Consider the following 16081-nt stretch of genomic DNA (forward strand, 5'->3'; position numbering starts at 1 on the left):
TATAATTTGACATTTGAGGAGCTCATGAGCCTAAAAAGAAGATAAATGTGTCTGGAAAGAACTTAGCTCACCAGGGAAGAGCTCTGAGCATGTCAGCTGTGACTGTGGCCATCCCTAAATATGTGAACAACCTCCATCCTCATTTACCTGGAAAGTGAAGGGCCTTGTGTTTTCTTCAAAACAACTTGATATTCATTTCCTCATATCATTATTTCTATTTAACCACATTTTATCATTGCACCTCTAAAGGTGCATTCTTCTCTCACCACATGGTCTTGCTTACTAGTCAGTGAGTAGTGGATTTTTGTCTTTTTTTTTCTCTCCTGGTTTTCCTGCCTTTGTACCCATTTCTAAGCTTTGGGAAAACCATCCTTTTGGGGATGAGGGGATTTCGCTTTAACCTGTTCCATGGTCTAACTGTGTAACATTTCCTTCACATTTCACATGCACACAAATTCCTGTGACTTAGTTGCCAATGCGATAGTACTAAGAGGTGGGTTTCTTGGGAAATGATTTAGTGGGTTTGTGCTCTCATAAAATAATTTAAAGATAATACCCTAGTTTTGCTCTTCTACCATGTAAGGATGTAGCAGGAAGACCATTACCACCCACCAAATGCTGTTGCATTTACCTTTGACTTCCTGGCCTTTATAAGACATTCTGTTCTTTGTAAATTACCAAGTCTTGGGTATTGTGTTATAGCAGCACAAACAGGCTAAAGCAATCAACCTCTCATTATGGAAACTAAAATCACTATGATCTTGTTTGTAGCTGAGATAATGACATGGGTTCCATCCCAGGCTTAGCCAGTCTACCCTTGACCTGGAATCTGGTACTACAGATAGATATGAAGATTCAGGGATGGTGGAGTATCCATTCTGATGGTAGATGAGCCACAGTAACAGCCATTCTGGCTCTAGCAACAACATCTGTGTCCAGTGACAGGCAGTGGAACCAGTCAGGCCTGGCTGCACTGTGCTTAGCACCAAGAGGATCTCACTGGATTGGTTCCTGCCTGTAGTCAAATTTACACCATCTTCTAGTTTCACATGCTTTCTAAATAAACTCAGTTCTTCAGCCTTCCCAGTAATTGTATAGGCAGGTTAATGTCCTTCCACTCAATTGCTTTCCTTCCACATTTAATTTCTCAGATTGCACCTAAGGATTCTGCTGGATATAGTCAGCCTAGCACTTTTATTTTCTTTTTCTCCCCTCCCCCATGACAACTTTCCATATTCTCTCTCTTTCCCCCTCCCTCACTTTCTCCCTCTTTTTCTCTCTCCCTCCCTCTCCCTCCCTTCCCCCTATCTTCTTTCCTTCCTTCTTCCATCCCCTTCCTTTCTTTGAATCTTTTTACTTTTTAATAAAATTTATTATGTATATATGAGATCTACCACATGCCCATATATGCATACATTTACGTTGACAAGACTTACTGCTTCCATTGTTCTTATTCATTCCCCCCCCATTTCTCAAACCAATCTCAACAAGTTTCTTTTTTTTAAAATTTTATGTGGTTGTTATTTTATTTCCAAGTAATACTGATTAAAAATATTTACATATCTACTTTTAAGTCCACAGTTTAGCACTCTTATTTGTATGGCTTTAAAAGTTATAGCACAGAATCTTTACATTAAGGATTGAGGAAAAGATTCCATTCAAAACAAAGCCTGATATATACATGTTTTCCTCTGTACCTTATTTTAAATACATTAATTTTTAAATGATGCTCATTTTTTTCAATCTGGTGGTAAAATACTAGTGCAATTTTCATCAAAATAAAGTTTACCACAGATGTAAATGAATTTTCCCAATTGAAAATGGCCCTTTAGCTGCCATTAAATCAAATTTCTCAACCTAACTTAAAGTGAAAAAGAATTGGCAATTGTCATGGTAAGCAAAAATATGAAGTACTATAATTGCTACAATGCTCCTACAACACAAACTTAGAAAGAACCACAGATGCTTTATAGAAGTTCAGTTGGTTTTGAAAGGCACATGGGTGTTGTTGTTTTTTTTTTTAATATTCTATAAATTTTGCCACCACCATTTCTGTTACAGAGTTGGCATCTGTGACTATTGGGATAGACAACGATGTTTTTCAAAAGAAAGAAAGCCAGACCCAAAACTTAACTGCACAGCAACAACGCACTTTTCTTCATGCAGCCTTGTTTCCTATATATATTCAATTATCTAACATGCATTAGAATACATAAACTCGTATTCTAATGATTTTACATTTGATTTTACAGTATGGAAAGAATCTGAGGAAGAACATGACCTGGGAAAGAGAAAAGGGACCCTTTCCACAATGAAAATAGATACATCTGTACCCAACTATATAGTAAGAATATAATCCATTTAAGTTTCCAGAAATATACTTCTCAAAGCTCCCCCTTCATTTATGAGAAAAATCCCCATTCTGTTATTAACTTGGGGAGGGGCATCAGCTTGTTTCCATAGAAACAGTTCAGTAGAAAATGAAATAGTTTAACTTTGGTCCACTTATCTGTTAGCTCAAGGACAGTCACACTGCCCATCATCAGTTCAAAAACTGAACATATATATTTAAAAATACACTAATTTGTTACTTCATTGTAAAATGGGCATAGTTCTGTCATTTTCTGCCTTTTCATTTTGGGAATCTTCCATTGGCTTTCTCTCTAAACCCTCAGCACCTTCATGATCTTCACTGGCAGCCTCTACATCTTCTGCTTGGGTAGGTGCTCTCTGCTCTTGGTTCATGATTTCAGGAGTCATGTGATCCAAGTCTGCCTCTAGAAGCTCAGTATGTACTTCCACTGGCATTTGATTTACCCGTTCAACATGGAGCTCCTCAACATGTACTTCAGTACCTTCTTCCGTATGAATTCGACCCACTTCTAGATAACTCACTTGGACCTGCTCTGGAAGTTCACTGATGATGATCTACAGATCATGCACTTGGCTGTCCTGAAGCAGATCTGGATGGACCTGTTCCACAGTCACTTGTGCAGAGTCTACCTGGACCTGAAGCAATGGTAACACATGCACCTTCCCGACTTGTTCTATAGTCGTCATTGATGTCACTGGCTCAGTTTGCACATGTGTTTCTACTGAAAGAACTTCTGCTATTAGATGCTCTGAAATGTGAGCATCACTGAGATGCCACCTCAATTCATTTCCTTGCATAAACCACAAGTCACATAGAGTACAATGGTTGGGTTTATCTCCAGTATGTATTACCAAGTGATCTTTGAACTGGTCCCAGCTGTTAAAGACACTATTACAAACCTGGCATTCATAAAGCTTCTTCCTTCCCTTTTTTGCCCCTACTCCATTTTGGCATGCCGTGAGGTGACATTTCAGGGTGCTGTTTCTAGCAATCTTTCATGACAATTTGGACATTCAAAAGGCTTTTCACCTGTATGTTTTTGAAGATGCTCTTTAAAATGTCCAAAGTGGTCAAACTGTTTGTCACAGTACTGACAAATGTGAATTTTTTTCCCCAGTTCTTTGCTTCTTACTGACTCCACCTTCTTCAAGGTGGTAACAATTTAGGTGCTGTTTCCATGCACGCTCTCAAAGATACCTTTTATTGCATATTTCACACTTGAAACTCTCTGTGGAGTGTGATTTCATGTGTTCCTATTTGCTTATGGGGTCAGATGCACAGCCATCTTCTTTAATCTGTCCTTTTCTATCACCTTGATGGTACTTGCAGATAATATCCGCCAACAGTGCTAGAGCAGAATCATCAGAGGAACCTGTGCTCTGTACGTACTTTATGGACTGCTTAGCAGATGCCACTTCCTCTAATGTCTCGATGCCTTCATCTTCAACTTCGATTGTGCCTTCGGCAATCTCCACCTCAATTTCAACAGGTTCTGATTCTGCAGATGGCAATGACTCAGTGATAACATTTGAAGTTTCTGCAATCTTTCATTTTTTTTTTGTCTCACGTTTCCCTGTGGTATTTTCCTCTAGCGGAGCTGAGTTTTCCTTGTTTCTGACTTCAAGGGCTTTGATAGCTTCAAGCATTTGTAGAAACTCTGCTGCTTTCCATACATCATTGGCTTCTTCTTCTCCTTGTATCATCCATTTTGCTGTATATGTGAATTCAATTAAATGACGAAAAGCCATTTTACTAACACCTTCTATTTCTACCAAAGGTTCTTGAGTAAATTCTTGAAAGAATTTGTAGAAGAACTTACTGCAAGCAGCCAAAACAGCCTTGTGAGCCTTAAAATGGTGTCCATTGACAATGAGGGTGATGTCGGTAAACTGGTCCTGCTCCCGCTGTCCATTCAATCGGTCCAGGATCATTTTATGATGTTCAGGAAACTCCTGAAGGCATTCCATCGTTTCTTCAGCCTCCATGGCCGTTGGTTGCTTCAGGGGGAAGGAGCCTCAACAAGTTTCATTGTTACATTATCACACCTTTACTTTGTGTTTTGACCATATTCACCTCCTTTTATTCTGTTCCCTCTCTCCCTTCCCACTTATTACCTACTCTCCAGAAAGGACCTGTTTTATATTCCTGTCATTTATTTTTTAAGTGTATGCTGTTGTTCAGAGGGGTTTCATTATGGTATTTCATACCATCTACAGTACTCTAATCAGATTGACCCCTCACTCTCACTTCTGTCATTTCACTTGCCCCATATTATTCAACAGTTTTCAGAGAATTTAGTTTTGGTACTTTTGCTCACAAATATATTTCAATATTGTTCGCCCTCTAACGAACTCTTTTCCTCTCCTCCTTCTCCTCTCTTCAATTCCTACAATTACAAATACATTGTGTGTATATAATTATATGCATAACTATATACAATTATGTATACATACATATATATTTATATATTCCTGAATGTTTCCCCTCCGTCCTCCCCCCCCCCCCCCGTTTTTTGCTCAAGGCTAGCACTCTACCTCTTGAGCCACAGCACCACTTCCAGCTTTTGTGTTTGTGTGTGTGTGTGTGTGTGGTGCTGAGAACTCGAATCCAGGGCTTTATGCATGCTATGCAAGCATTCTATTGCTAAGCCACATTACCATCCCCTTCCTGAATGAATGTTTTTATGAATATGTTTTATCTTTTAAGTATAACATCCAATATGAGAAGAAAACATATGATCTTTATTCTTCTGAAACTTTCTCTGCTTAACATGATGTCTTCCAGTTTCAGTCTATTTCCCTGCAAAGAACATAATCTGATTCTTTTTTGTATGTATACATACATATGTATATATACATATATATACATATATACACACACTGCACTGCATTTTCTTGACCCATTCATCAGTTTTATGGCCTCTGGATTGTTTGCATATCTTGACTGTTGTGAATAATGCTGCAATGAATATTAATATTAATGTGCAGCTATATATTGCATCCAAATTTAAATTTCTTCAGCTATATACCTAGGAGTGGTAGTGCTGGATTGTATGGTATTTCTTTTAGTTTTTTTGAGGAACCTCCATACTGACCTACATAGTGGTTATACTAGCTTAAAGTCCCACCAGTAGCATATTAGAATTTCTTTTTTCCATACATTCTCACCAGCATTTGCTACTTTTTGTGTTCATAATGATGGCTATTTCTGACTGGAGTCAGATAAAATTTCAGTGTTTTGATTTTTACTTCTTTATTACCAGAATGTTGAACATTTTTTCATGTATTTATTAGGTGTTTGTATTTATTATGAGAATTTTCTGTTTAGTTTACCCATTTATTATCACATTGCTGATTCTTTGGGAAATTAGTTTTGTGAGTTCACTGTGTATATTCTGGTTTATTATTCCTTATCAGATGAATAATTGACAAAGATTTTTCCTCATTCTGTAGTCTGTCTTTTCGACTGACTAATGGCTATTTTGCTGGACAGAATTTCTTTAGTGTGGTGCAATACCATTTGTCCATCAGCAGGATGCTTTTTAATCTCAAAGGGTTACTAGGATCCAGCTCTTCAGATACTATAAGCATGTATTTATTCAGTGACTACTTTGTGCAGTCATTACCTCATTATTTCCTCTTAACTTCGTGACACCGATAAAAGGGGATGTATTCAAACCCAGGCCCACACCAGCACACTCCCAGGTAGATCTCTGTGGCCTCTTCACTTTTCCTGCTGCCACATCATGCTCATTGTTTACTGGGTGAAAGATTTCATTCTCTCCTTCCCTCCATTCTTGTGCTTCCTATAATTGTCATGTGCATTATTGCACAATTTTTTAAACCTTCTTTTTTTTTGGTACTGGAGATTGAACCCAGGACATTGTACTTACTAGGCAAGTGCTTTGCCAGTGCTATCCCAACCCTGCCAGTTCTTTATAAAAATATTTCTGATTCCTTTTACAAAAGCCCACAACTTCTTCCTGCCAGACCCCAGGTAAGCATTTACTGCTGAAGTCCAGTGCCTCCTTACTCTTTGGCTAGTCTCTTACTAATTCTAAACAAGTCTCTCACATGCTACAAGATTAGGCACTGTTTTCTTATAGGCTGGCTTGATTTACTCCAGACAGTAGGCCCTCAATAAATATCCTTTATCTAAATACAGCCTGATGACAAAATATTGAATTTACTCCTCATGTTCCCATTGTAAACTCCAAATTCCGTGGCAACAATGATTGGGGGAGCAATAAAATAAACATCAAGAATCATATGACAAAATGTATTGAATGAAGGATTCTTGGCAGGAAATAATTTCAGAGTGGAAAATGTTTGCTAAATATAAACACTGTAGAAACATGTGCACCAGCCAGGCTTTATTATTAGATTCCTAGGGATTTTTATTTAGAAACTAAAGAATTTGTGAGGCTACACAATTCCTGGAATGGAATTTTGGTTTACTTTCCGAACTCAATCTGGGCAAGCCTTCTTGCACATGGGCATTCTTAGAAAGACTTTGAAGATCTATTCTTGATTCAACTGGTGGCACAAAGAAGAAAAATAAAATCACCACGAGGTTCTGCTTGCTTTTTTGCTTTAGTTGTATTGGCCTTTTCCAAGGAAAGCTCACTTTATACATTTTTCCTTGCTTCTCCATATTGCCAACATTGGGCAGTTGAAGCTAGGCTTAGGGCAAGGGCTGAGAGACAGTGTGAGAATCAAGGAGGCTAAGTGTGAAAGTATAAAGAGCTGGACCATATTTGTCAAGGACAGAGCTAGAAAACCAGGGTAAGCATGGAGGGCTGCTCAAAATAGTTACTTGAAAGGGACTAAGCAGAGTTGTCATGACTTATCTCCCTCTTCCTACTATTTGCCGGGGGAAGGACAGATCCTGACTGTGTGCAGGAGAGATCAAAGAGACTATATCCCAGATTCTGGGACATTGAAAGTCCTTTATTTCTATATCTGGATCTAACTTTGAGTTCTAGAGAGATACTTTGTTACAATATTGTGTTAATTTTCCTTCTAAGGTACAACTTAGTCTTTGATGCTTGCCACTTCTCTCTGAACACTCCCTACCATCTCCATGGGACCCTCCAGATGACCATCACACCATTCTTGTTGCCATGAGCTTTAAACCCAGTAGGTGACTCTCCTAGATGCTGCTTGACCACCTGTGTCACTGCTTATTGTTAAGATCATGGCTTCCCATTAGTGCTATCCTTTACCATTTGTCAACTACAGCCTATGCTATCAGGAGGCTATTAGAAGTCCAGTCATGGGCAAATGCCTTAAAAAAATGAACAGAGAAATGGATCAAAAACTTAGACTGATAGTAGAAATCAGAGAAAGCACCAAGACTAGTGCTCCACTAGTCCATAGGTGCTTTTGTGCTGAAAAACAAAACAGATTTCCTTTGAATGGATAAGGTTCAAAGAAGTTTCCTCTTTCTCCAAAACAGTGGTTTGTATGATGACCCCCAAAAGATATGGGCAAGTCCTAAGCTCTTGTATTTATGAATGGGGTCTTAATTTGGGAAAAGGATCTTTGTAGCTGTAATTAAGGACCCTAAAGTGAGATCATCCTGGATTACCCATGTGGGCTCCAAAATCCAATGATAATGAAGCACAGAAGAGGGCAGTGATGGAAGCAGAGACAGAAGTGGTGGAACTACATCCCCAGGAACACTGAGTCTTGCTGGCAGTGATCAGAAGGTAGGGGTGGAGACATGGTACATTTGGTTGTTCAGAACCAAACTTGCTAACACCTTTGTTTAAGACTTTATACCTGCAGAACAGTGAAGATGGATTTCTGTTGTGCTGGGTCACTTTGTAGTAATTGTCCATAGCAAACTCAGGAAGCTAATGTGTAGCCCACAAAAAAGGCATGACTTTCTGTGTAGAATACAAGTTAGTTTTCACCCTATTTATGTCCCTCAGTCTTGTTTCTTTGTGCAAGACAGACTTTGCAATCATTGACCAAGGTTCTGATGAATACTGAGGAACAGGAGCCCAATATACATGAAGAATTAAAGAGAGTAAGCATATAGTGGTAGCAAAAGAATGGCTCTTGAAGGCAGATAGAAATCTAAGATTCTTATACTTTCAAAAGTTAATGAAACTATGCATTCATTTGTCAAGTGAAAGGTGATACCAGGGAAGAAAATAGCATTTAGTGATCATCTACTGACAATTTTATTCCTCGGACTTTACTTGATGGCTTGCTGAATTGGGTGACAAAGTATAGTGCTTATGTGTCCCATCTGTCCTTAGTGGGTACTTATTTTCTTTCCTTTCTCTTCACCTTGGGTAACTGGTATCACTACTGCAGGAGCAAAATAGCCGTCTGGACTCAGCTCAAGAAGCTTCAGCTTCAGCTCAGGAATGTTTATGGCCTTCTGAAATAACAGCCAAGAGTATTTGCCTGTGGTTCTTTAGGATCTTGCAGGAGAATGAAATGGACACAACTTTTGGAGAAGAGAGGGAAGAGATGAAACAGAAACTATAGTTTGTAATCATTGTCTCCCTAACATGGCCACAATGTAAAATTTACTCTGTGTATTTACTTTCTGTGTAGCACTAAATCCATACAAAACAAGCTTAAGATAATTTCCCTGGTGAACTCAAATATTATAACTGCCACATAGATCTTTGGTAGGAATTCAAGTGCAAAAAAGAATTCTTTATTCAGATTTTCCCATATTTGGATGTTATTGTCTCTGCCAAGAAAGAAGGCATGAATTAATTTTCATATAAGAAAACAAAAAGGAAATTGGCTGTGGGCTGCCTTGAGTTAAAAGAGAATGAGTTCACCAAGTGGAATCTGTCTGGCCACTGAGAGACTTAGGGGCATTCTGTGTCTTCTGAACAGAAGAGTATATCAGAATAACAATATTAATATGCACTATGAAGGGGACTTTAATAGTTCAAAAATCCTTGTGACTCATTATGAGAAAGAGCTAATGGCAGGTTTTTCATAGATCAAATAATAAGATGCATACAATTTGTACATTTTTAATTTGAACATATTTAGATGTTTTGTTATAGATAATTTGATAGGTAATATGAATCCAAGTCTATTTTCATGAACATACTCCAGTATTGCCTTAGAGGGTCATTGTTTGCTTGTCTGAGTTAGAGGATCACAAGGGTCCCCAGGCTGACCTGATTGCCCTAGTTATAAAACTGCTCAGATATGACAAAGCAGTGAGCCCAGTAATTGTCAGAATAGAGGCATGGCTACATGTTCTGTCCCATGAAAGCTTATACACTGCTCAAGGTAGAGTCAAAGGTGGCTGAGGACAGAGCTAAGCTTACGTTGGCTTTTCCCTCTAGGGAAATCTCTATAGGGCTCTGCATGTGTTTATTTTTCATTCAGCAGGACTCTTATTGAGGCTACCCACTGACTGGGGCCTTGTCGTCCCTTCACAGAGGAAAATCCTGGATTTTACTAACTTCATCTATGTAATTAAACATGGAGACTTACTCCAAATGGGTGGTGCTTCACTGGGCTTCCCCTGTGGCATGTGCCTGCCACATGTGCATGCGTGGATGTGTGTGATGTATGTGAGCCGCTCACATAAAAGTAGACTCTGAAGGATTCAGTTCTGCCTTTTGAACTGACCCATATGTGTACTTTGGGAGTGTGAACTTGATTGTTCAGTGAAGCACAAATATAAATGCGTCTTTTATATCTATATATTCCATGTCAGCATTATTGCTAGAAACTTGCAGGCAGAAGTCTGTTGCTTTAAGGGTAGTTAAATAAAGATGCTAAAGGAGCCAGTGGTAATATCTACTGACAAAAGAGAATATTAATCTCAGAGCTTTTGGCTAAACAGCATGCCAACACCCAACTCACATTTCGACATAGTTCTTTGAAGGGAAGTTATTTTATCTTCATCCAAGGTGGTATTGATAGACTTATGGGCTGAACTTTGCTGGTCTCCAGAAGCTTGTCAGTGTTCCAGTGACATGGTTTCTTCAACTAATGCAACTAGTAAGGTCCATCTGGAAATCATTGTTTTGATACCTCCTGTCTGTCTTTCATATGAACCCTTTTCAAGGCAGCAGAGAGAATATGGCTTGCAGAAAATTGAGGGTGTCCTAAAGTAGTATTTAATGCCCTGCTAACATATAAACAAGTCAGTGGCTTCTTTGGAAAGGTAGATATTACCCAATGAGCCAGAGAGGCTTGGAGTTACATAATATTTGGTTCAGGGGCTTTTAAAAAGCTTTGCGTTCACCTCCTATTTGGGGAGTCATATGCTCTGTGGCTTCTAGTCCAGGTGATCCATATACTCATAGGAAAGGAATCTTCTTGATGTGCAAGGCAATCTGTTTCCAAACAAACCTCTTCATTGAGCTGAAATATGCTTATGTAACATTTGGTTCGAGTTTTGCTTTCTAGTCTGAACAAACGAATAAAGGTAACAGGTTCAACCTCACTCTGTCACTTAAGTAGATGGACAATTCAGAATTCCTTTGGCAGCTTGGCTTATTAATCTCTAAAATGAAGATGAGAATCCCTATCACCTGGTCTATGGTGTGGTTTGGACCAAATAATATGTCTTGTTCATCCATCATCGTGCTTGACACATGATGGCATTTATTGAATGTTCCCTTCCTCCTCCTTCTTGGCAGCTCTTCAAACACTCAGAGGCCACAAGTCTGTTTCCTTTTGTATTCTCTTTTTTGGCCACTATGCCTCGGATCAAAGGGATAGAGCTGAAAGTGGAGGCTGGGAAATATTCATGTCAGTGTCTCCGAAAGTGTAGCTATCCTCACGGAAGGAAGTCTAGTTTCAGAGAATACATGAATAGCCATTTTACAATATTCAAACCTAACTAAATGATGTATTTCATGGTTATTTTCTATTACCGAAGATTGTATTATTTACTTTTCTCATTGCTGTGACAAAATACCTGGCAGAAACACTTTAAAGGAGGCAAGATTTATTTGGTTCTTGGTTTCAGATATTACAGTCCATAGTCTTTGACTCCATTTGTTCTAGCATCATAATGAGGCAAAACCTCATGACAGTGGGAGTGAGTGGAGATTGAGGCTGCTTACCTCATTCTGGACAGGCCTCAGAGTGAAGCTGAAAGGCACCAGACATCAGGCACAGCATTCAAAAGCATGACCCCAGTGACCTTCTCCCACCAGGCCCATCTTCTAAAGATTCCACCATCTCCCAGAATAGAGCCATCAGCTGGGGACCAAGCATTCAACATGGGAGTCTGTAGAGAACATTCATAGTCAAACCATAACACAGGAGATACTCTTTTTCCATATATGATAGAGATATAAAGTCTGCTTTAAATATAAGTTTATGTAAGGGTAAAGGTGAATCAAGTACAAAGGAGAGCGCTCTCATCACTCATTGTTTAAAATCAAGAGAGTTTCAAGCAAGTCAAACTTGATTTCAAAATTTCATTAGCAAGTCAAATTGAAAAGACTACCTACTATATGATTCCAACTGAATGACATTTTAGAAAGGGCAAAAGTATAGAGGCAGTAAAAAGATCAGTGGGCAGCAGTGGGTTGAGGAGGAGAGAAAGGGCCAATCAATGGAACACGAAGGATTTTTTAGGGTAATGAAAGTACTTGGGTACTGTGACATATATATATATATATTTACATATGTATATACATGTGCGTATATATACATATATAGTAATCCATTATATATAAATAAATATAAGTATATAAAGTATCCAGCATTACAGTATCATTGTGCACATATATCTACATACATACATACCTACATTCATATACATGTAATCTTTCAAAATCTGCAAAAATTTCAACACAGAGTGTATCCTGTGTTATACTATGCAAGCTATGGACCTGAAATATTAACTTATTGATATTGGCTCACCAGTTGTAACAAATGTACCCTACTAATACAAGATGTTAATAGCAAAATTAGGAGAGGAGAATTTGGAAACCTTCTGTACTTTCAGCTCAAAGTCAGCCAAAGCTTAAAGCAAAGCCTATTAATTTAAAAAAATCTTATTAATAGTGAAGGCAAATTAGCAATCTAAGTATTTATCTGCTATCATTTCTCCATCTGTCTGTAGGAGAATTCCTATCTAAAAACAAATGAGTCACATTTCTTCACAAAACGGTACCTAGTTATACCAGTTGCCAACTTATGAGACATTCAGACCCTCAGTCCTGGGGGGGGGGTGTGTACAGTTTTCTTCCTCCATAATTTACCATTTTCAGTTCATTATTAAATTTTGATGTTCCCTTACTTCCTCCCTTTGCTGTCTCTGGAGTCTCAGGACTCTTTAATTTATGCAATTAATTTATGCATCGACAGTGTCTTGGATGGTCTTCCTGTTACAAAGTAGTATGCCAGGATTTGATACAATCGTGTTTGGAAATCAATTTCACTTCATTCCTTCCTTGAGAACTTACAAACCTCTCTTTCTAATCATCAGATGGGTCAAATGATGTTTAAGTCATAGATGAAGATCTGTCACTAGTTCAATAAAAATGATAAATAATAAAAATAATTAAAGTATCTTTTTAAGCACCATAAATCCATGGTGTATGTCCAAACCAAGACTCTCGTACTCCCACTGTTATAATTACAATCTGAGGATTTGTTTTCCATAAGCAAAATTTAATCACCAAATTCATGTTAATAGTATTCGGAGGTGGAGTCTATGGGAGGTAACTGAGAGTCTGTGATGTTCTGAGGATGTTTATACATACTAAGAAGCCCCTGATGGTATTAATGGCTTCACAGGCTGGAGAAAAGAGACCTGAGCTAGCATGCTTGCTCTATCTCACCATGTAATGCCTATGCCATGTTATGATATAGCAAGAAGGCCTTCACCAGAAGCTGACTCAATGCTCTTAGACTTCCTGACCTTTACAACTATGATCCAAATAAATGTCTATTCTTTATAAATTGTGGTATTGGGTTATAGCAACAGAAAATGGACTAACATACCTATCTGCTGCTTAGCGTGTTGGTGACTAGAAGCTCTCATATAAATTCTTTTTTAGCATTGTCCTTACTTGTAGACAGCCAGCTCCTATGGCTAATTCATACCTGATGACTGGAGGATCTAAGAGTATAAGCCCTTGAAGGTGACATTTTGGAAGAGTCATCTGAGTGCATGAGCTCCTATGGGATTGGCTGCCCATTGCAATGCCTCAGAATTCAGCATCTACACCATTTCCATCAGCTTTTGTTACCCAACGTTGCTTTTTCACATGAGTCTCTATCTTGGCATTTGCTCCTTAAAGAAGAAAATCTTCAACAGCTTTCAAGGTCAACTAGAAGATTAAGTCTGTCATTGAAGGTCCATTATCTCTAAGTCATCTTTCTTCTATGATTTAGATCCCTTCCCACTAGTATACACTAGTTTTATAATAATAATAATAGTAATAATCTTCATCTGTTGTTAAATACTTTCCAGGTTCCAATTCCTCTGCTAGAATATTTTATTTATGAGTTCTGATCTTTCTAATCCTTTGTGACACAGGCCTGCTTACCAGATGAGAATCTAAGGATCTGGAAATGATCAGAAGTGGTCCAGTCACACAGGTGTTTGGACTTAGAAAAGTGCAGTCAGTGGCCTCAGGGAAGTTTTGAACACAGATGCTTTGCAACTGAATTACTTCAGCTCATTTACTTTTCCCTGAGCAGGGACATAGTTGGTGTCAAGAAATGGAGGCTAGCAGTCATCCCATTCAACCTGCTCCTCACTGATTCTTTTCCTAGAGATATACCTTCACTTACTCTTACACTTACAGACAAGCCCAACATACAAGTCAGTTGCTCTGCTTCCCCTCTCCTAAATGTAGCCACGACCCAAACCTGCCTTTTGTTTGTGCCTTGGTTTATCTTTACAAATACTCCTTTTTCAGCCTATCGTATCTATTATCTTTCAGTTTGGTTAAACAAACAAACAAACAAACAAAAAACCCAAAACAAAACCAACCTTTTTCAGAAGATTTTCCTAATGCTATCCTCAGATAAAGAATTCACCTTTGGAATACTTGACTACTCAATGAGGTTCTACTTATGTCCTCTTCACTCATGTCTCATACAGCTTATCTTAAAATTTGGAGGGCTTTTTTTTTTTTTTTTTTTTTTTTTTTTTTTGCCAGTCCTGGGGCTTACACTCAGGGCCTGAGCACTGTCCCTGGCTTCTTTTTGCTCAAGGCTAGCACTCTGCCACTTGAGCCACAGCGCCACTTCTGGCCATTTTCTGTATATGTGGTGATGAGTGGAGGGCTTTTTAAGAAGCTGAAGATTTGATTGGGTTGAAGACTCTACTATCACATGAATTTAAATCAATTGCCTATGGCACAAACAACTAAATTTGTTATGGCAAAATCCAGAGTTTCTGGATACTGGCTTAGAAGAACTAGTTCTGGCCTGTTATTCATTCCTCCATATTTAAACCCTAGGATCTGCTACAGATGTAGATTATCAACAGAGAGTGGGAATAGTACAAGAGCCAGGCCCAGTTTGAATTCTGGAGAGTCCAAAAGAGAGCAAGTGGTTAGACTGAGTTCAATTTCAGTCAGCAGGCAGGTAGGAAGGAAATGCAGCCAGGAGAGAATGGGAGTCTGAATAGTTCCTTTAGTATTATATCTTCTTGAGGAAGAGAGAGGCATGTTCTCTCTTTAAGGAAATTAGATAGAATGGGGTGAAATGCCTTCCCTGCTCCCTTCTGTGCGATTCTGAGGAATGATCTAGAACATAAACTCCTGGTAGACATTTTGTCTCATCTCTACTTCTTATGAGCTCTCGTTTGTTGCCTAGCCTAGAAGGTTGGAAGTATCCCAAGAATGACATCATTTTATGTCACTTTTATACAGTGCCAACTCTTTGAATAGGAAAGCCCAGAATGCTAGTTTTAACTAATACTGTTAAAAGCAAATTTCCCCATTCATTCATTACCCCATCCTATTGTGATTTCTAAGTGCTTTTGAATACTGTGAAGCCAGGATTGCTCTGCCAGGTTGACTAGAATCCATAGAACATTTTAGCATCTGCTTTTGGGACATCACGGAAGAACTGTTAGCATATTTTACTATGTGAGCGAGTGATGTCACCCTTAGCAAAAGTAAGACTTTTAAATAACCCTAACTGTTCCATGATGTTCCATAATTCTAGGAGTAAGAATTGTACAAAAATGTGAAAAAGGAAAGTTTTTGTGATAATCAATTTGGCAGAACTTTCCCTCCTTTATGTCTTATCACTCCCAAGGAAGTCTTATTACATCTGTGTAATTTTTTAAATGTATGTATTGTTACTGTAAGGGTGGCGTACAAAGGGGTTACAGTTACATTTCAGATAAAGATAATATTTCTTGCCAGGCACTGGTGACTTATGCCTGTAATCCTAGCTTCATAGAAGGCTGAGATCTGAAGATCGCAGTTTGAAGTTAGCCTGGGCAGAAAAGTCCTTGTGAGACTCTTATCCCCAATTAACCACTCAAAAACCAGAAGTGGAACTGTGGCTCAAAGTGGTAGAGTGCTAGCCTTAAGCAAAAGAGCTCCAGGACAGTGCCCAGTCCCTGAGTTCAAGCTCCACACCTGGCAAAACAAAAACAAAAACAAACAAACAAACAAAAATTTCTTTTTTAGCAATGTCACCCCTTCCCTCTCTCTATCCCAGTTGCATTTGTTTACTTTGTCCCACCATTTTTTGTGTCCCACCCAAGCCTCCCAAATACAGA

The 16081-nt window shown here is 38.6% G+C and overlaps 1 pseudogene across 1 annotated transcript; it reads right to left on the reverse strand.

Annotated features, from left to right (window-relative positions):
• Positions 1 to 2592: 2592 nt before the first annotated feature.
• On the reverse strand, positions 2593 to 4362 carry LOC125356181 (annotated as a pseudogene). The gene has a single exon (XR_007211827.1). The product of XR_007211827.1 is annotated as a zinc finger protein 131-like (transcript).
• Between the last annotated feature and the right edge of the window lie 11719 nt (positions 4363 to 16081).

The sequence above is a fragment of the Perognathus longimembris genome, chromosome 1 (assembly GCF_023159225.1).
Source record: "Perognathus longimembris pacificus isolate PPM17 chromosome 1, ASM2315922v1, whole genome shotgun sequence".
NCBI classification, from domain to species: Eukaryota; Metazoa; Chordata; class Mammalia; order Rodentia; family Heteromyidae; genus Perognathus; species Perognathus longimembris.